We start from the raw sequence: 21780 nt of genomic DNA, 5'->3' as shown, positions 1-21780 counted from the left end.
AAACAAGCCAGTCTTCCCATTGTTCTGATCTATAGGATGACTATGGATCTGCTCCCCAGGATGTTTAGTGACCTTCAAAATTCCTGGGTAAAAGTCACACATACTACACAGAACAGGAAAAAGAATTATGATATCAAAAATTTTTCTTTGCTACTGGCCAGAGAGGGTAGCTTTGGCTGAAGCCTCTCATTTACCCTCCCATATATGTGGAAAGTGACAACTAGTCATCATCTACTTTTTATACTTCTAGAAAAAAGCAGGTGCTGTCTCTTCTGTCAAAGTCCTGGATACCTTACCCATCCAGCAAAACTCTGAGGCTCAGTTTCTGAAATCCACAAAAAACGTCACCTTCTAAAACCACTATTCAGTGAGTTGTGGGCTTCCATGAAACTGTACCTTACCACAGGGTAGAAGCAGCTTGAAGTACTCCCTCTGCAGCCCAGAAAGCTCCACAGTGTTGTGTTTGGGTGGTTTTGTTGGTTGGTTGGTTTTTGTTGTTGTTGTTTTTCTTTTTTTAAACCTAATTATTATCAGATTACCCCTTCGAAAGTACCAGGAAAATGTCTCACTTTCCATCTGTGAGGTGCTCTGTGTCATTCTGTCTCCTGTTCTAGTTGGATTATCCTTATTGAGGTGGAGTCTGCTGTGCCAGATGTCTGCACTTATGGTCTTTATCTCGAGGACAATCCTAGAGAAGAGACCTGCTGATGGCAGCCACCCAGCCTGTGAAGACAGACTAGAGTCTGCTTGTTTTCTATCTGCAATTAACTGACAACCTGACCATGGAAGAGTTGGAGCTGTGGAAGGGGTTTGTGTCCTTTGGAACTTCTGGCAGGTACTTTGCAATAAATGAGTTTGCTTTCTTCCTGGAGACCATGTCATGGTGTGGCCCCTTCCTTGCAGACTCCAGGACAGGCTGCCTTGGAGACAGAACCTATTCTCCCAACATTCTGAAAGGACAAGCTAATCCTAACATTTCCATTACCATCCAGGCCATATCCACAGATGTGAAAATAAGAGCTAGGAAAGAGATGTTGGAGACAGGGAATGCCCCTGGCTGTTTAAACAGAACGCTGAGAAAGCTGATGGTGATGGTGGTGAAAACACAGCCAAGATTAGATCTCTGAGAGCTATTGCAGTAAATTATATAAATAAGAATAAAAACAACAGAGGAAGACAAGGGGAATAGGGCATGTGAAATGACTGCAGTAAGGAATGGGGTGTCAGAAGAAGACTGAGAACTGAGCTGGGAAGGAAAAAGAATCACCATCACAGGGGATGAAGAGAGAAAACAATGGATAAAGAGGAAGAGATAAAGAGGAAAGGGCAAAGAATAGAAAGAATAGAAAGGAGGGGACATGGGAATGCAAAGTAATGAAAAGAGGTAGAATATAAGAAAAACTGGAGAGCTACTTAAACTACAAAAATTCCAAAACTGAAGCTAGGGGAGAATAAAGAGGAGGGAAAAGAAAAAGTAAAAAAAATAAAAAAAAGGCCCAGTAAAGAAATAAATGTAGAAAATATATTTAAAATTAAAAGAAAAAAATTAAAAAGAGAAAGCAATTCTATGGAGATACAGAATGTGAGTGGGGAATTAAGATTACTTTTCTATTTTGTAAAGTACTGGAAACCTGCCCAAGAAAATGGCTGTATAAAAATTTGTCATTATTGTTGGTTATTTATTGCTCCTTTCTTATGATGCAGACTACACTGATGTAGCTATATTCAGGACTTGGAAGAGGATGGTGCCACTTTAGATACTAGTTGAAATAATAGGCCTCTTTATTTTCAGACAGATTCTGATTTTCCTTTATGGCTGTGGCATCCTTGTAACTGCAACCTGCATAATGCAGGTCAAAGAAGTTTGCTGGACTAATGAAAGAACGTTTTCCTCTAGGTCTTTGGCTCCACGTCCCCTCCCTGCCTGGACAGGTATATCTCACACATATAACACCGGTATGCATCACTGATAAGTCTCTCCCTCTGTGAGTTGTAGATATCATGGGGAGTAGTGTTTTGGGTCAGGCTGGAAGTACGTTGAGAGAGGAAGGAACGTGGGGAAGGTTGCAGAGTGCTAGACTGTGCTGAGCCTGCCTATGGCCAGGCCTTTTTGCTCTCTCATTTTCATGAACACATCATTCATTCATAAATTTTTAAAGGGGAAAGAATCATTGTTTAATGAACTTTTGTGAAGAAAACTGAGCAAGGGAGAAGAGAAAAGAAACACCGTGAGCTCCTTACTCCCTAGACTTGTGACCTGCATAACTCCAACCATTGTGTTATTTAGACAGCCTTCATCTTTAGCCAACATTAAATTTGTATGCTCCCACATGGTTGAGTTGCTACTTTTTTTTTATCCATGCAGCTGGGATTCTCTGAGGAAACATGATGGGTCAGGAGGAGGAGGGGAGGCGAGGACAGCCATCTCCAAAATGCGGTAGATGTGCCTTTCTGGCTCTACACTGGTTGCACTCAGGCAAGCTGACGGGAATCGGCGGTGGCAGCCATGCGAATGAGGTCAGAGTTGGTTCCTCCGTGGCTTTTTTATTCTTCTGAGCACTCTGAAAATGTGGGTGTGCATGTTAAAACTGCCCTGTGAGGCAGCTCTGACATGTGGGGCTGCCTGGCACAAACACAGCACATAATAACACAAAGTATTTGGCAGCGTTACAGGGCTAATCTTTACGTAACTGTTCCCGAACAACTTCTCTAGCGTGCTGAGCACAAACAAGCTTTCCATCAGCCTTCGGCTGCATGCAGATTGTCTTGTGTCACCTGCTTTGCTGATGAGCAAATACTGGCTCTGGCCATGGCAAGGAAAACCTTCTTTTGCATTCAGAACTGACTCCCTAAATTGTGTCCTTGTTTTCCAAGTCTATTCATGAACCCTAGGCGTGTTTGTCAAGAATGTCCACTTTTACAGAATTTTCTATCTTAAGCACAAATGTATGCTGAAAATTATGATGTGGCCTGTTTTCAGAAGAGCAGTGGGAAAACAGGGCCTGATTTTTCAATGGTTGCCCCCCTGTTAACTTAAGCTAGGAGGAGAGATGTCTTTTGTAGTTAAGCCGCTGGAGCAAGACTTCAGTAACCTGAGACTGGAATTGGAATGTTTCATTCTACCTACCCTTCACCCCTCATGTCAGCTTTCAATGTAAGCTCTTTATGATCATTTCTTATGGTTTTGTTGCCTGATTCAATGGGGTCTGGTCTCCATGAAGACATTTTTACTACAGACAGCACCACCAGGGCACACCTTGACAATAACAAAATCAGGGAAAGAAAATAAAGGCCGGATCTTCCCTTGCATGTTTGATCAGTGCTGGTAATGGGTCTCCTCCTCTTGCATGAAGTCAATCAGGTGCAAACCTTTTCTTTGGCTGGAAGAAGATGAGTGTTTTTAGCTTTCTTCCCCAACCTCAGGTACCACCATCCATCTGCCCAGTACCCACCCAGAGCCACCTCCCCACCCACAACACTCCTTGATTTGGGTGCTCTTTTCACTCAGTGCTGCGCAGCCACAACACATGTGCTGCTGCGCAGCAAAGCCATGTGGCAGATATATAAAAGTATGTATGTTTCTGAATGCTGGAAGAGAGCCCTAATTCTGTTGGCAGTGAAGCTGACTCTCCTTCTTTCCTCGGAGCGGGGCCCGCTGCATTCCTCGGTCCCACAGACATAAACCCTCACTGGATTTCTCCCAGGGTGGCGGCAGGCTGCCAGCCTGCAACTTCACCCTCAGCACTTGCTCCAGGAGGGGCAACGCCTCTGTCTCGATGCTCAGGGAGCCTGAACTCCCTGCTCCAGGCTTATCTCACTCTCTCCAATCTGGCTTCAGTCTACCAAGAGCCCCTGTCCTGGTTCTTGGTTTAATCTTAGCTGGTGAGGAAAGGTTCCATCCCAGGAGGGAGGCAGAGCACAGGGAGATTGCCAGACCCAAATGTTCCACAGTTGCAAAGATGGTTTCTAAATACTGAACTTTAAAAATAATTTGGCTTGCATGTGGAGTGGTGAGAAAGGGGAGATCTTTCTATTTGCCTGCTGGGATTTGGAGTCTATAGTTTTCTGGGGACACATTTCCAAGTTTTTATAACCAACTATAGGGGCTAGAAAACACTCTCATGTTAAATGAAAGCTGAAATTCTCCCTAGTCCTACACACTGACGATCTGGAGCTTTAACCCTGACTAAATCACAACAACATCTTTAGAATCAGCCCATGCAAGATGTCTCTCACCAAAGAAAGAAAAATCCATACAGAAAGAGTTGTTAAGGAGTCCTGAGCAAGTGCAGCTGTTAAGGGAGCAGTCACAAGATACAACCAGGAAGGAGGAGAGGCATCTTCTGTGATGTGAAGGAAGTTCATGCAGCCAAAGGTGAGGAGATAGGGTCACCATGGTCTATTCCCAAGACCACCCTAGTGCTCCAGCAGTGTATTGATTTGTGGATCTCTGCAAAGCACACAGACCAGGTCAGAGATGTCCCTACAATTCTTTTTCCTCCCTTGAAGGTATGGATTTTTTCTTCTCTCACCTACTTTTTTCTCTATTTCGCTTTCACTTTTCCTGTGTTTCAAGGCAGGAGACTGTTAGTGTTATTTTAATTATTCTCCTTTTGTTTTAAATAGGGCTTAATTTTTAAATCATTTGTGAGTTTGCCTACAGTGATAAAATGCTTTTTGATTTGCTTCCAAAAAGAAATATTTGCTAAAAAAAACCCCCAAAAAATGGAAGTGCTTCATCCTTTCCAAATGCAATGCTTCACTTTTTTTTTTTCCTCTTTTTTTTTTTAATAAGAGCACTTCATTTTGGAAGTGAATAGGGTGCTCTGGGAACGGGCACTGCAGACCAATTTAGATTTCCTAGATTGCTTCAATAATCTGAAGAGTACTCCAGTAATTTTTAACTATTCTCCACCACATGTCTTCAAACCCATTCATTTTTTAACTGAAGTGACTATACTTAGGACAAACTCTGCTGTTCATTTGAAATTGTTGTATTCTGCGTATCCATAGACTTCAAATTCCAATATAGAAACTTAATACAATATTTTGCTGTAAGATTGTTACCACTTAATGCCATAACATTATTAGTCAACATTTTTTATGCACTGCTCCTTGTCTGAAGCAGGGCCGTGTCACCACAGCCAGTTGGCTGCAGGAGACTAACCCATAATTAGGCAAGACAATCTTTACATTTTGGATTTTTTCATCCCAGGCTTTCTTCTGCATTCAGCCTTGAGATTCAGTTTGTTTTATGGCTTTTTAATCCAAAGATCAAAATGTTTTTGCAGATAGTTAAAACACCATCTTTATGGCACACATATTTTCAGTTTGGGTAGGGAGTGAAATGCATCAGTAAGGATCTCACAGAGCATCATCAGTGGCAGAGGCAGGAAATAGTAAAACATGAGCAATTTTAATCCTTTTCTTCCTTCCTGTTGCACACACTCCACTTGTGTCATATAGGGTACACCCCTTCCTGGCACTTTTACTACTGTATCTAGACTGTTAGTTGTTGCTGTTCTTCAGGAAGTAGTTATATTTCAAACACCACCCAGAAGAGAAAGCTCATGAGCTGTCTGTTGAGGATTTCATGCCCTAATTCCTCCCACCTTTACCTTGCATATAAAAAGTAGTTATTCTTAGTTCATATTTCTATAAAAGCATGTCTTCATTTCTAAGAAATACAAGCATATTGTTCCAGGGAGGCTCTATGCTGCCTTAACTAATTAAAGCTTAACTGTGGGGCAGTGCTTATATATTGCAGTCCACCAAACGTCTTATTCTATCACAATTGAGCATTAAAATGGTTGGAAGGTGGCACAGTTTACATTGATCTGCTGCTGGCATGTTTTTTGCTAAGTGAGTGCCCATCTTTCACACAAGGTATTAAGAGGGCACAAAGGATGCATGAACATGCCCTGGACTGTGACCTCTGTGGCAGTCCCGTGGTGCTCCTGGGGAAACAGCTGCCCTAAGGCTGGTTTTGCAGTGTCTTTATCCTTGCAGGGAGTAGTTTGGTGATGCATTAGCAAGAATGTTCTGGAGACACTATAGCTAAAACCATGTTATATTGTCTTGCCAGTTTTAAATGAAGGGGGTCAACACTATGTATATATAGCCTTAGAGGCCAAAGCTTGTGGTATGAATTAAGGACTTTTTGAGATTGCTCATGATCCTAATGACAAACTAGACTTGAGATTTAGACTCCAGAATATGTCCCAAGTAATTTTGAACCTATTTTGCCATTTTATTCAGCTGAATTTTGCAGTTTTCAACTGCTACTGAGAATTTCAATGAAAAAATAGGCTATCAGAGTATGAATAATTGACAGACAGAGAAAAATATTGTAAACATAAAAATGCTGTTACCATTTAATAATTACTAATGCAGTCTGAGTAGGAAACTCATGCTTTCTTTTCAGGAATTTTGTAGACATAGATTTGTTCTGTACTAGGTATTTTCTGTTCTTATCTTACAAGACTTTTTTTCTAAATTTAATGTTTCAAGGAAAGAAAGAGCTCTAGAGGAAAGATAGATTGAGAATACAGAACTTGAACTTCTGTGGTATCAGGATTTCAGCTGCATACTTCCTCTGCCTGGCTGTCCCTCCTTGCTGGGAAGACTGTGCTGTTGTCAGTGTAGCACTTCTTGAATGAAATACTAACTTGGTCTTGTCCACTTACAAAACCGAAAGATCTCCCAGCTTAAAGAGTGGTGTCTTAATCAATTTCTGACTGGGAGATTGCATTCTCCTTACTTACATTCCCTGAAATTTCAATTGGATGCAATCTTTTTCTTCACTTAGAGCCATCCTTTTTTTATGTGTTAAGTGCTTGCTCTGTTTCAACTCTGATGGAGCTGATTTTCAAGAATAGAAATTTCATCATCTACACAGACCTTTGTGCTCTTTTGAAAAAAAATCTCATATCTATTAAAGAGACGCTCTCACTTGTTTACTGCAACATAGTGGCATTAATAAGAGAGAGACAGAACAATGATTTCACATAGTTCAATTAATCTCGAAGAAGAAGTCAAATGAGTTATAGTTGCTCAGTCAATTCTTCATATAAATATTAAGATAATATAACTGTTAAATTATATTTCCTATACTTCTTCTTCTAAGATTGAAGACATAAATTCAGAAAACAAACCACAGTATTTTCCCTGTATGATTAGCTTTGCAGGACTCGATCTTCTTTTAATTTGGCTTTTTTTTTTTTTTTTCTTTTAGTACTGTACCTTAAATGAAGCAACTTTATAGGCCAGAGTTTCCTTCTGAAAGTTGTATGTGGAGGCAGCATTTGCTAACATAATGCTGTATTATAATTCATCCTTGCACCTGTCCAGTTAGCCATAGATCCATCCAAGCATACGATATAGTGTAGGAGGATTCCATTCTGCAAGATTAAATCTTCAGTTAAATGAACCTAAAGTGGCTTAGGGAGTGTATGGCAAGATACTTCATTGAGAATAAGCTGAAGAGAAGAGAGTGAGGAGGGGATGAGCATGTCTACAACCTAGACACAACTCTATGTATTTCATACTGATTTCCTTGTTATTTCTGTCATAGGTATATTTTTAACTTAATATATAAAATAGGAATAACCTCTGTCTATGCCGTAGAAGTACATGAGTCTATATCTCAAATGCAGAACAAGAGTCAGTCCTTCCTGCTAGACACATTCATGTCCCCTGAAGTATCAGTAGACTCAGAATTATTAGGGGTCAGGTAGCAACTTCAATACAAATAAACAGAGGACACTGTCTTCCAATTTCTCAAAAATAGGTAGAAAGATAGAGAAACTACAGGAAATTAATCAACATTAACTCCCCAAATGATGCCTCATTTTTAAATGTCTGCTCTATCTTTAACTGTCTCTCTCCAGCTACAGGGTATTGGAACTAAATGAGAAAAACCTGATGGAGTCTGTGCAGACTTTGAGATGTCTTCCATAGGGGGATAGTTTAAATGATACGGGTTCCAACATGGATTTCCTCATTGTCTCCATCTTTGAAAATACCCCAGACCTGACTGGAAAAGGTCCTAAGCAACCTGCTCCAGTTGGCTCTGCTTGGACCATGGGGTTGGACTGGTTGATCTCCAGAGGTCCTTATCAGACTCAACTCTCCTGAGGTTTGGTGACCATCAGTGGTGAGAATGATGGAACTAAGGGATAAAATGGAAAGCCTTTCCTAGCTTTCATTTTGTTTTCATTTTGACAGGGTCTGTTACAGTTTGCACCAAGGTTTCCCAGTCAGACTCAATCAGAAGTGCTGGGAGAAAAGAGATGATCATATCTGAGTGAATCTAGTCAGAAATGGTCCCATAAAGAGGAGGGGACATATGAGGTGGGAGGGGGAAGAGAAAAAGTGCCAGAAAGATAGGAAGAGGGACACAAAGCGGAACTAAAGCTCAGTTTGGGGGAAGGGACCTGGTTGCTGGGTGGTGTTACACATGGCTGGTTTTCTCAAGCAAGGATTGCTACAGAAAATTTGGGGATCACTGGTCCACGATATACAGGCTTTGTTGGCTGAGTTGTACCAGAGGAAAAATACACATTGGCAAAAGGAGTCTTTTTTCTTCAACTACCTTTTTGAGTGGCATAAGCCATGCCAGCAAAGGGATTCTTACATCTATACAGAGGGTGTTGCTCCCATATCTATATCAATTAAGGGTGTGATTTTTTTCATGCTTGTGACTGAAACAGCTTTGTCAACAACACTTTATAATTTAGACCTGGCTTGAGAGCTGTCCTGGCTCTCAAGCAACTGCAGAATGTTGCGAATTTTAGAGTGAACTCATATATTGTTGGCAAAGAAATAAAAGGACACAAATGCAGCAGAGTAATTTTGAATAGATTTTTTTATTGTTATTCACAGCACACAGAGAACTTTTTTGTTTGGAAAGGTGGTGACTGAAGAAGCAAAAATAGCAGCTGTGCAGCTTCATGGCAGGACATCCACTGAAATATAGGCTTTCTTCGTAATCAAAAGCCGAAAGGTTTCTGTTATGACCATATCCTAGCTAGAATGGGCTTGTGATATAGCTGGACTGTCAGGCACTTCCATTGGAAGCTAAGTTTACACTGGTACAAAAAGCTGATAAACTGATACAACTTTCTGAACAAGATAAGTATAGAGCAGAAGTACTCCTTTGTAGGTAAAATGGCATATACGTCAGGGGAGTTGCAGCCATAGCAGTACTGGTTAGGAGAGGGAAGTGTGGTTTGCTTGCTCTTTGTCTTCTTCACAATCTTAATCAACTGCCAGGCTGGTGTATGTCTCTGTGTAATTTATTCCACCCTGAAAAAAACCCAGCTGTTTTTGTGCAAGTCTTGTCATTTATTCTTACCAGACATCCCTGTATTTTGGTCAGAGCAATAGCTTTGGCATGGCCAAAGTGATAACTCCAAGTACAGTGACATAACAGTGTTTAAAGGCTTGATTTCCCCAGAGGACAATCCTAAAATCCTACTGATACAGAGAAGAAAAACCTTCCTCCCTCCCTTCTTCTCATGCTGGCTCTGGAACTTGTTTGATGCCCCAGCAAGCTGCTTCAGCTTACTATACAGACAGCAAATGAATGCAGCAAATACCAATGCAGCATTTTCTGCCAGTTTAGTGAAATAAATTGGTTAGCTTAGAGATCAGGTGAACACTCAAGTGTCTCTGCAGAGCAAGAAGCAGCAGTGTATAGCTGAGAGCAGAAGAAAATATTGGGAAAATTTTTTTTTTTTTTTCTCAATATTAGACTGATTTAACTGTCTTGCCAAACTCCTTAATGCTGGCAAGGTCACAAAATGATTAACCAGTTCAAGAATGTCCATCCACACAGAAGTATGCATTTGTTTAGCTGATTCTGAATATCAGAGCTCAAAGGCTTGTCTGCACTTGAAAGTATTTCTCAGTGTGGCTTGACTGGCACTCTCCCATTCCTCTGAAGAGATGCAGTTTATGAGAGTCACTTGCTGAGGCAGCTCAAACCCAATTCCAGGAAAAGGCCTTCCTTTTGATATCAGCATTACCGAGTCTGCCTTAGGCTCCTTGTTGCCACTGCCATTTTGATCAGAAAAGGCATTTTTTTTGGGCTTGTAATCAACAGAAATGCTTATCATACTGGTGAAACAGTGAAATGGAGACCAAGTTAAAAGCAGTGTACTTGGAGTTCTGTTGGATAAGAAAATAACCATTTCCTTGATCAGACAGGGAGTTGTCTTTGAGATGGGGTGCTTAGCATTTAGCAGCAGACTGGTTACTTGCAGCAACTGATGCAAGTTATTTTGTTTTTGAAAAGCTATTAGCATTTTTTTTTTTTTTTGTAAACTGATAGACCAATCTTCAGATCAGTGGATACGTTGGGATTTTTTTTAATTGCATGCATTACTTCACTGCCACCTTGTATGTTATATATGCAAAATCAAACCACCCTAAATTTTAATTTATGAAAAAAATGTGTTTGGCTAGAAGTCCAAATGGGGGTGAAAGAAACCTGAACAAAAAACACTTTGGAGAGTAAATGCTGGAAGGTTATTTCTTTTTTGAGTCACAAAAAGGTCTTTAGTAGGAAATATTCAGAGAGCTGCCTCATGGGAGGGTAATATTTGTGAATGTTGAAAATTGCACAGATATTAATACAAAGCCGTATGAGGAGATGCTGAGGTCACTTGGTCTGTTCAGCCTGGACAAAATGGAGACTGAGGGGAGACCTCAGCAGTCTACAGCTTTGTCATAAGGTGAAGAAGAGGGGCAGGCACTGATCTCTTCTCTGTAGTGACCAGTGACAGGACCTGAGGGAATGGCCTGAAGTTGTGTCAGGGGAGGTTTAGGGTGGATTTCAGGAAAAGGTTCTTCACCCAGGGGGTGGTTGGGCACTGGAACAGGCTCCCAGGGCAGTGGTCACAGCACCAAGCCTGACAGAGCTCAAGAAGTGTTTGGACAATACTCAGGCACACAGGGTGACTCTTGGGGATGATGCTGTGCAGGGCCAGGAGCTGTAATCGATGATCCTTGTGGGTGTTTTCAAACTCAGGGTGTTCTATGATTCTATGATTCCATGATTCACTGCACATCAGCAAATTTCTCCCTAACAATACAGTCCATTGCTCATTATTAGTTGCTATGTAATATTCATGCATCTAAAATCATCCAGCACAGGAGAGTTTGATCAATTTCTCTGTAACAGCAGTGACTAAATTTAGTGGATATTGTGCCTGTTATGGAGCAGAGGTTGGGATATTTCTTATCTTTACCTGAGGGGCTCTTTTAACAGTCATAAATACCATGTGCTTAGAGAATAGGAGTGACTAGTGAAAAGCTGAAGCAAACAACCCACAAGCTGAAATGGTTGGATGAACTATTCAACAAACACCTATGAAAAATAAAAGCAAAATCCATTTTCAAATTATTTGTTGATCAAAATAACCTGAATCCTTAACTGGTGTAATTTGTAGCTAACAGTTTGTAAAGCTGTAATGGGCAAAAAACACTTGAAAGGAATGAAATACCATGGCTGATTTTAATTGGCTTTTTTTTTTTTTTTTTTTTTACTATTAATGCATCCAGAAATATTAATTTGGTTCTCATTATGAGTGAATTAACTTAAAAAATATTAGGCAGTGAAACTATATATATACAGACATAAATATATATATGTGTGTGTATATATATATATGTATGTAAAAAATATGTATGTGTGTGTATATATATATATGAACTTCTATTTGTTGTTTAGATACTTCCAAACCTAATGGCCCCACTAGCTGGTGCAGCAGAGTTTTATGGTACCCAGGCACTTAGAGCACCTCCCAAAGTTCCTCAGAGATAATTTATGATCACACTTCCCAAAGCCCTTTTTCCCTATCAGAGCTGGCAGATTGTCACTGATTCATAAACCAGGGCAAAACCACCCTCTGCCTGTACCTACAGCTGTGTGCATCCCAAAACAGCAGTTCCCAGGCTATAGTCAACCCCCAGGAGTTTTGCACAAGTGTGTAGCAAGAAGTCTGCAGAGAGTAGCTGAAGATTATCAACTTACTACATCTGGATGGTTACTCTGAAGGCTAGAAAGTTGAGTTCACAAGGTTGGGAAACACTAGGTAGAGACCTATTTCTCAGCTTTCCTGAAATTTGAAGAGTGCTATCGCAACCACCCAGTATGTGTATGCGTTTAAATGCTTGCATTATGAGTCTTAGAGATATACTAAAGGAGACAAAAAAATGCCCTTAATAATATCGACTGTAGGTGCCATTTAAGCAAATATTTACGTGGTTGTCTGGCAGATGAGATCTTTAGAAGTATAATTACCTGCTGCTTGTGAAAGCATAACTTTTATTGAGGTTGGGATGTTAGAATCAGAACATGCTCATTCAAGGTTTATTGAATAGTATGTGAATCACTGTATTCCATTCTTTAAGATTTGCCCTGGACCACTATTGAAGTAATAACCAAAATGGAGTAAGCCTCATTGTAAGCTGAAATTGTTTTATTTTGCACAGTCTCTTCAGTTTCATTTAAACTATGTTTGCCTGTTTGGTGTAAACCCCCACTGTCTTTCTAAGATGAGGATGAGAATTGCAGATAAGAATATGCACACCTTTTTTTTTTTTTTTTTACCTTCTTAGGGCTGCTGTGAAGTTACAGTCGCAATATAAAGATGACAAGAAGTTCAAGACAAGATAAAGGACCCCTGTGAGATTGGACACTGAGAGGTGCACCAGACTTCCTCCTTTTGCTTGGCACTTCTCTTTTTATTCTTTGATTAAAGTCTTTTTCCTTTACTTACATCCTCCATTAAGATGTCTCAGTGTCATTTAGGGTGTTAATTGAGAGGAGGTTTAAGCTCATCAAGGCGATTATAAGTGATAGTTAAAAATTTCTATATATGGCCTATGCTGGAATCAGCACAGTAGGATGCCATTTTTCTTTTATCTAACTGACATTGGTAATAATAGATGAAATTATTACTAAATCGCAGCTGCAGAGATGATATCATGATTTTTTTGTGTAATCTTTGATGAAAAATTAATTTTTGAGAGGGATAATTTAAAATGATTTAAATAGTATTATACTGAAGTCCTTACTGGTAATTAACACCAATCTTGTCAGAAGTGAATCCACTTTTGCAGCTGTTTCTAAAGATACCTACAGTATTTGTAACTTTTCTGGGAGTGAAATTATAGTGTTTGGACTTTATTTTTACTGCATAAGGACCATTAAGAGAAAAGGATGTTAATAGAGAAGGCTTTGTTCCCCAGCAGGGCCAAAGTCTATTTCACATTTTCAGTGTTTCTCTATGTGTGTATTTAATTAGCTATGCTCAGCATGTAAGCAGAGTTCAGTGTATGCAAAGTAGACTTTACATGGTATTTATATGTATGTATTCGCATGCCAGTGTACACACAGATATGTATATCTTTATGGGTTAGCTATATAAGTATACACAACTTTATTTGCGAGGGTTTTAATTGGTTGAACAGATGGCTGATCAGAAATGCTTCTTCATCTTCATCAGTGACTCGTCTTTCTTTCTTTGCATTGACTTTCATCACAGTGGCAAAAAAGTGCTCTAACGAGAAACAGCTGAAAATAGATTTTTCTTTGGTACTTTCATCATGCTTTAAATGACAGAAGTGGATTTTTTTGTCCTATATATAAAGACCTGCAGGAGAAGGTTAAAAAAGGAAATATAGTGAAATCTAAATAGAAAAATTTGAATGAGAATATGGGAGAGCCTCAGATTATTCCTCTTATCTTCATATTTTACTTTCTTCTTTTTTAAAGTACATGCTGATTTTTGACAAGATATATAGTCGTGGTTATTCACGCTAGCTACAGTACCTGCCAATCAGTTTTTCTTTTCCTCGAGTTTGGTGCAGAAAGGGGGAGGGAGGGACAGGAGTTGAAAGATGACACAATGGCTTAGAGGACTGTTACTTTAGGTATTCATTAAAAAAGGAGTTACATGGCCAGCTTCTGCTGTTTCTGCAATTTTATTATATTCAAATCAAAGTCTGACTTCTGTAGGCTTTATAAAGGAAACAATGTGCCTTATAAACAGAGTGCAGGGTTCATGTAGGAGTGGTTCACTTACAAGCAGATTCATGGCTTGAGTTGATGTATAGATATGTGAATAATCTATCCCATTTTTAATTTGAAAGAATAAGTTACTTGCTTTTTTTTTTTTTTTGTCGGTGTTGAAGTCTTTTGCAAACAGCTGCTTTTATTCTCTGAATTCCTGTGGATATATCACTGTTGTATCCACTTTGCAAATTGGTAAACTGAGGAATGCCTTGACTGAGGAATCTGAGAAAATCATACAGCTAGCTGAGAGTCAAAAGCAGAAGTAGAACTTGGGGATTCTGCTCTCCTCTCCTTTTTCTCCAGAAGCAGACCAAAACCCCTGGAAAAGTATGGTTTACAAAGGAAAAATTACTCTTTGCATATTTAGCCCTGTTTGAACTGAATATGAAAGAAATACTCTGTGGTTTCAGTGTAATAACCTGACTTTTTTTTCTTAGTAGAGCCTAGTTTTCATAGGCTTTCTCCTCATAAATGGAATCAGCAATATGCCCTTGTGCCCAGTGCAGCTGTAGAAGGACCACAGTCCTTGCCAAGTGTATGGGGGGGAGGGGCCCAGAGGAACAAAGAAGTGGTGAAGCTTGAGGCTGCAAGCAGAGGCATTTCATCAAAAAGGGAGTAGCAATAGAGGAAGACTTAACATTCTTCAGTCCTGCTGGGATGGGTCAGTCTGATGCAGACACTTTAGAAAGGAAAGGGAAAAATATGTAAACAAGAAATTTCTGGAAGTTAAAGATGTATAGGGTGCGGTAAGTACCTCACAAGAATGATATATGGCAACTTCTAAATTCTATTATTAAAAGACTTCCTGAGGGGGAGATTGAAACTAGAATTCAAGGATAAGTATACGTGAACACCATCTGGCTCTTTAGTTTCAGTTCTTTAGACTGGGACAGTCTGGAGATAGAGAAGACATTATTAGGACTATCTCCTCACAGCTTTGATGCAGCTGCTCATGTGCTTGAAACAGCAGTCAAAAGTTGTACTGGAATTTTCTTTTTCTCCCAGAACAATTACTGCAATATAAGGATGATGTTTGTGGGCTGGAAGGAGAAAGAAAAGATTCTGGGAATAAGAACAGCAGCTTCAGATTTTTTGAGCCCTTCTTTTCAGATTGTGACCCCTTGTTTGCAGGCTTTGAAACCCTGATAGAAATGGTGTGGGTTTGGGAGGAGGTAATCTTGGCTCAGGAGGTCTGGCAGATGGTGTTGGCAAATGGCACTGCAGGCTCCTGCAGTGTGGTGCAACACTCTGGAGGTGGGTAGGGGAGCAACGAGGTTGTGGGAAGCAGCTGGTGGCAAATACACTCAAGATGGCTCCAGTGAGCAACCCCAAACAGCCTGGTAGGGTGGAGAAAGAGCAGAGTAAAGCTCAGAGCAAATGAACCAGCACTGTGGTTGTGTCCCTCTTCAGGAGGATGTGTCTGAGGTGAAGGTTAGCAGCTGACAGAAATGTGGGTAATGCAGTGCTGTCCTTCTCACCCTTACCCTTTGTGGAAAGGTTTTTCTTAACACAAGCATAAGGTCCTAAAACCCAGAAAGGCTGACCTTAAAAAATATCTATCTTCATGACTGGAGGAACTCAGTTCCCTTTTATAGTGGTGTAAGTCTACAGGCTTTCCAGTGGAGACTGTGACACATCCTTATGAACCAAGGTACTTGGGAAGTAGTCAGATGACTGAGCTGCTTTTCTTCTCTCCCCCTCTCTCTTTTTCCCTCTTTTAATATTAAAGATGATGAAAATAACCCAAGAAATTAATATCAACCTCTTCTCTCAAAAGAGATTAGTAGCATGGAGGAGGCAGTTCTTTCTAGTCTATTGATGCTGACAGACTTCAGTGAAAGAAATTTTTAGGTGGTACTTGGGGATAAAGCAATAGCATAAAACTAAAACAGTCAAGAAACGTATGCTTGCATTCTGACTTGTTCAAAGCACTAAGGGAGGTAAGCAGAAGGGATCTGCAGCATTTATACATCAGGTAGCACCAGCTCGGAGCTAGACTATTATGGGTGTGAGTTTATGCAAAACACAGCCTTGCCCATGCATCTTCATCCAGAGGTGTAGTATTTTTCAGAACTGTGGACCTTTATCTGCAAAGCCTTAAAAACATGATTAACTTGGTTTTATATATATATTGCAAAAAGATTTTCTGCAACAGTGAAAACAAGCAACAAGGATGACACTAGTCTCCTAGTGCATTTCTCTAAGGCTCATGATATCTCTGGTTATTTACCTTGCCTCCCTATCTCATCGTTATTGTCTTTCACTCCATAAGTGCATCATCTTAAGAAGTGGCTATGAAGCAAGTGGCTATTAGGTATTCAGGCCAGACATGGGGAAGGCAGACAAAAAAACACTCTTGGTTGGCTGAATAGGACATCCTTGTTGCAGTCCTTGAACTGGAGTCCATGCCAAACATTCTGTGCTGTTGCTTCCAAGATGGGCAGATGGGGGTCTTATCAAATAAGACAAGATTCTCCTTCCTTGCCAGTGTCTAAGCATGCTGCCTCCATACCTATTCCAGGTGTTGATGTACGGGAGCAAGGTGACTCTCTTGCACATCACGCATAACATGCTCGGTTAAACAGAATTGAATATGAATTGTCACATCTTTTGCTGTTGGAAATCAGTGCCATGATTCTTCAGTCCATTTATAATTAGAAAGAAGGGCTATTGGTTAAAAAAGCCTTTAAAACTGAACTTCTTGAGATCATATCTCCATATTAGGAGGGTTTGGGGTGGAGGGGGGTTTAAAGGGTGATTTAAACATAAAGAAAAAGTGAATGTGAGTATAGATAATATTTTTGATATTTTATTAAATGTAAGAAGGTTTGATAATTGTGGGTTGGGTTCCCCGCCCCCCCCCCCTTTTTGTTCCTTCTCTTTCCTGTTATATATCTTACTCCATTTACTATGATCTATGCCTGAATCACTGGTGAAATTATGATATCATAACAGTCAAAAAGATAAAGGGAGGAATGAATCAAGGAAAGCAAAGGAGTTTTAGTGGTAATTCATGTTACATTTTGTATTTTTCTTTTGTTAACACTACTGAGATGTACTGCAGTATAGTATCATAAGCTTTTGGAGAGGGTAAGTTTAAAATCTTTCTTCTTTCCCCGTCCTCTTCAGCCATGCTATGTATTTTTAAATCACTAATCAGTTCAGTGATTAAAATACAGGAAAACCAAACTGAAATTTAAAAATATCTCAAAAAAAAAAAAAAATCCCTCAAACCTCACTCAAGTAACAAGAATAAAATAAACATTTTGGCCTTCTTTCTTCATTCATCATGAAGTATATGCTTTATAAAACTAACTCCTGGTAAATTATTTGTGGGTCACCTTTAAAGAAGTTCCTGAGGTAGTAATGCATCCCCTGAAATGAAAAGACACATAGATTTTCTGTTGTTTATATGAGACATGCTTATGCTTTAAAAATACTTTTGCAGTGGGTTTAAAGAATGATAAAGATGTTTATGTATTTTTGGAGCTACAGCACGTTCCAGTGATCTGAGCTGCAGACACACAAAAGTGCAAAAACAACCTTGAAAATGCTTTGGCAGACTTCACATGTTAATCACTGCAGAATGGCTTCAAAATTAATGAACAGAGAGCAATTGTTTCTGTAAAAGTGCCTCACTCAGAGATGTAAGTGAAATAGAAATTTAGTGTAGTAGTTTTCAAGACAATGATTAATATTTACATTTATCAGCTGAAAAGCCCCAAAATGTTATAAAAAGGTAACTTTTACAAAGTAGAGTACTTGTTTCCCTGCTAATAGGCAGCACTTAGCCATCTAAAGTCAGTCTCTTTCTCTCTCCCCTTCCTTACCAGAACAGTTGTAATGCTGATGGTAATGCCAAATTGGTGTATGTTTTTCTTCTTGTTATGCCATTAAGATGAATCATTTGCAGTTAGACTATATTGCTTCCTCCTTTTAAAATGTATTTTGTTGTTTCACAGTTGTACTCTACTTTTTAACATACATTTACTTTATTTGTATATTTTTTAACTTCAGACATAGTGTTAAAAATCTTAATTATTCTAAGCTGTTCAAGAAGAGAATTTAAATGCATCACAGGATAGGTAGATGTATCTGAACACTCTGCCAACTACAGTCCAAAATATTGTTCTTCATTGTTCCCTTCTACATATTCAAGAGATATTTGATCAAAATGTATAACAAACATGAAAACATATGAAAGCTTTGAATTTTCAATGAGGAAAAGAAAATATAGAAAAATAGTATGATATTGTACTATGCTTAGGGGCACTGGTTAGGGTACTTATGCTGGAGAAAATAGCAAAATGCAGAGAGTCTGACTAGTTTCTTGGAATCTTATGTTTAATATTTCTTCAGTATGGAAATCATGCAAAATTACTTGAAAATGGCTGTCAAGTGTTTGATCATAGCAGTATAGAATCCCCAAGAAGAAAAGGAAAGAAATCCCAGAAAAGTTTTGAAAAGGTTTGAATATCAAGTAACAGACTGGGCTGCTGTCTTCATACTTCTGGTGCGTTTTTAACTAGGCTACCTTGTGTTCTTTTCTTTCCTTTCCAAACCCAGTATTTAAAAGTCCCATATGGCAATAGATATTGCTGGAATAGAATGCATACTGTTCTGGAATCAATTTTATCTGAATTAACTTTCTGTATTTTAGAATGCAGATGAAATATTTTGCCTTCTCTACATTTTCTTTTGACCTGGTCCTTGTCCCCTCTCCATTCTCTTGCCTGCATCCCTCTAAATGGGTGTTTATGTAATATACAGAACTTTCTCTTTAATCCTGTACAGATGTAGAAGGGGTGGGGTTGTTCTGCCCAGTGGCATATATGCTTAGACGACAGACAAAGGAGGATTGAAGGTGACATATTCTGTGTGATAACACCAGACCAGGCACATTAGGTAGGTGCTCTTCATTAATGGGACAAGGATGGGAAAGAATGTGAATAGAAAAAGCAGAATCTTGCTTGGAATTTGTTGATGCCAGAAGCATTATTTAACTTTTGAAGAATGAAGTTAATGTTTAAAGTTAATTTTCCCTTGTGATCTGAACTGATGACTCTGCCTTTTACTCACAGACCCTTATCATAGGAGTCGACTCATGCTCAAGGTCAAGGAAAAAATCTGAAAAGGGATACTGTTAGGGAATAATCCAAAAACGTGCTTGTTTTACTTCATATCCTGCTTAGCAGAGACTCCACTAGTCATGACTGACAGCTCTTTTCAACCATTAGAGATTTTGTGTCAATAGGTCAATAGATTTAATATCCTGGGGATATCCCCTTCAGATTGCTGATCAGCACCTTACAACAGCCAAAGGCCTGACCTCGGACCATTTTCAGATTTAAACTGAACCAACTGGATGTCAAACTAGGACTTTGGGAGACTAATCAGAACAGGGTGCATAGTCTGGTAGTACAGCCATGATCTGAACTGGGCAGACATTGAGTTCACCTTCTGCAATAAGACTACAGAGAAAATAAATCATATATTCTTGAACTGTTCTTTGCTGAGCAAAGGTGTTTGCAAATCTAGACTAATATCTAAAATTGTGCCGAAGCTATGTACATTTGGAAAGCGGATTGTGGGAAACTACTTATTTGTTTCTTAATGTATTTTTAATAGTGGTTTTGATTGATATGGAACATATGCCATGTGAATACTCTCTCCTTGTACCTGGTGTCACACAGAAAGTAAATGCAATAATATTAGTGACTAATGAATCATAGAAGTCTGAAATTTCCTTCCTATCCAAAGTTATTTCAAAATATTTAAAAGGTGATAATAATTTCCAGTTTTGTTGAGAAATCTTTAGTCTAGCCAGACTTTAACTGGAATCAACACACAAGTACAGACCTCTGTCAGATTCTCTTTAGTATGATTTTTTTTTTGTTTGTTTGGGGTTGCTTTTAGGTTTGGTTTGGTTTGCTTTTGTCTTTTTTCATCCAAGGTGAGATTTGTCTTTCTAGCTTCTTATTGTAAGCCAGCTGATGGTGATTTTGAGATTGCATTTCCACAAGTTTTAGGAAAATAAGTGGAAAAGTAGAGAGGGGTTACCCACATCAGTTCCCTGCTGAGAAAGATGCATTTCTGTAGGCTAAAGTACATTATTAGTCAACTGAGAGTACACATGGATTGAGACATTACCAATGTCCCAGCTACAGTAAAGGCTTCAGACTCAGGTGGAACTCCATTAGATATAGATAATACAGTCATGAGTCAGGAAGCCATAGGCTTCATGAGTTGTATATCACATTGTTTCCTTTCCTGAGTCCAAAGGAAGGTCTTGTGCAGGGTTGCCACAAGCTCACGGGTGTGTCACTAACAGCTTGAGGCGAATTGGAGCTGTTAGAATGAGTAGCACTGTCACAGGAGGATGTTTTTTTTCCTGTTCCCAATGGATCTCCAGAGCTTCCATACACTAATTAATGATGGAGGCTGCTGTTGTGGGAAAATAATATAAAGGCCCAGATTTTGTGCTGCAGGCAAGGAGCAAGGAGTGCTAATTGGGAGGGAGGTGTGAGCAAAGATGCCACCTTGCACTGACTGATCATTAGCCAGCTTTTGTCCTTGCCATGAGTTAGAGCAATCTGAGGGTGACTGTAAATTATGTGGACTGATAGTGGCACCATAGAGCCATTATGTTGGCTGGGCCATACTGGTGTGTCGCATATACTTGCCAAAGTCGACATTTTATCTGCTAGGGAGCAGAAGTGGAGAACATCACACTTGGGTTTTGAGAAAGGGCTGAGGACTAGTTTTGACAGGTGGGAGGAAACATTAGGTGAAAACCTAAGCCCTTTATTGGGATTTCTGCATTAACTTAAGTCTTTAAATGTTCAGATGCTTAGAAACTAAGGACTCCTTGCAGAAAGAATTGAATGGAAAAGACTCTCTCTCTGAATATATATTAGTGCTTCAACTTCTGCTACTACCAGTGGAGCAGGTAGTCCATCTCCAGAACATCCCATGCAATCCATTAGGCTGCAGCTCCAGAGTAAAATCATACTTCTCATATGATCTGTGGTAGAAAATCTCTTCTGAGTATCTACAGTGTCCTTTTGACAAGCTCCTTTATGCCCTAGTCTTCTTCCCCTTCAGCTTTCTCACCGGGGTGGCAGGATTTGACCAATATATATGAGGATTTGACCAATATGTATGACCAATATATGTAGGTCAAAGATAACATGAAAAGGTAAAAGGCAAAAAAGGAAGAAAAAAACCCCAAAGGCCAGTCAAAGATCCAGAGTTCTCACTTTGAGTAGGATTGATGAGATCTAACAGAAATGCGAGCTGTCCTGTCAGTTTTGCATTTGATTTTTTCCCGATCATATTCTACTGCAGAGTCAGTGCAGAGACAGAGTTGTTACTGTTCCTGCACGTTATGGTACTTTGGCACTAGGCCACTCCATGCATACATGCCAAGATGCTTTTATAAAACCATTAAAAAAAGTACTAATTAGATATTTAGAGGACTGAAAATCCTGAAGATTAAAATACCAGTAAAGTAGTTATGACCACAAGTGTGTTTTACATAAGTAAGCTCATAAAGGGTTTTCTTCACTGGTGAAAGCAAAAATTATGAACCCCATGTTTCTTTCATAGTAGAACAGGTTAGACTGTTAAATGCTTTTTATGTGTGCTACTATTCCATTTTTTTCATTTATTATCTTGCAGTCATATTTAAAGGCCCC

The 21780-nt window shown here is 39.4% G+C and overlaps 1 long non-coding RNA gene across 3 annotated transcripts in view; it reads left to right on the top strand.

Moving 5' to 3' along the window:
* The first annotated feature begins 2371 nt into the window (after window positions 1–2371).
* Window positions 2372–21780, top strand: part of LOC104686397 — a 35390-nt gene continuing 15981 nt past the window's right edge. For 2 of the 3 annotated variants that reach the window (XR_002045278.1, XR_002045270.2), the window contains exons 1-2: window positions 4360–4509; window positions 12625–12711. This is a non-coding gene — a long non-coding RNA (uncharacterized LOC104686397). Of the gene's footprint in view, window positions 2518–4359; window positions 4510–12624; window positions 12712–21780 lie in introns of those variants that run through there. The other variant, XR_751332.3, reaches the window with a different exon arrangement.

Source organism: Corvus cornix, chromosome 5 (genome assembly GCF_000738735.6).
Source record: "Corvus cornix cornix isolate S_Up_H32 chromosome 5, ASM73873v5, whole genome shotgun sequence".
Classification (NCBI taxonomy): Eukaryota; Metazoa; Chordata; class Aves; order Passeriformes; family Corvidae; genus Corvus; species Corvus cornix.
The sequence above is the reverse complement of the archived record's forward strand: the minus strand, read 5'-3'. Positions and strand labels throughout refer to the sequence as shown.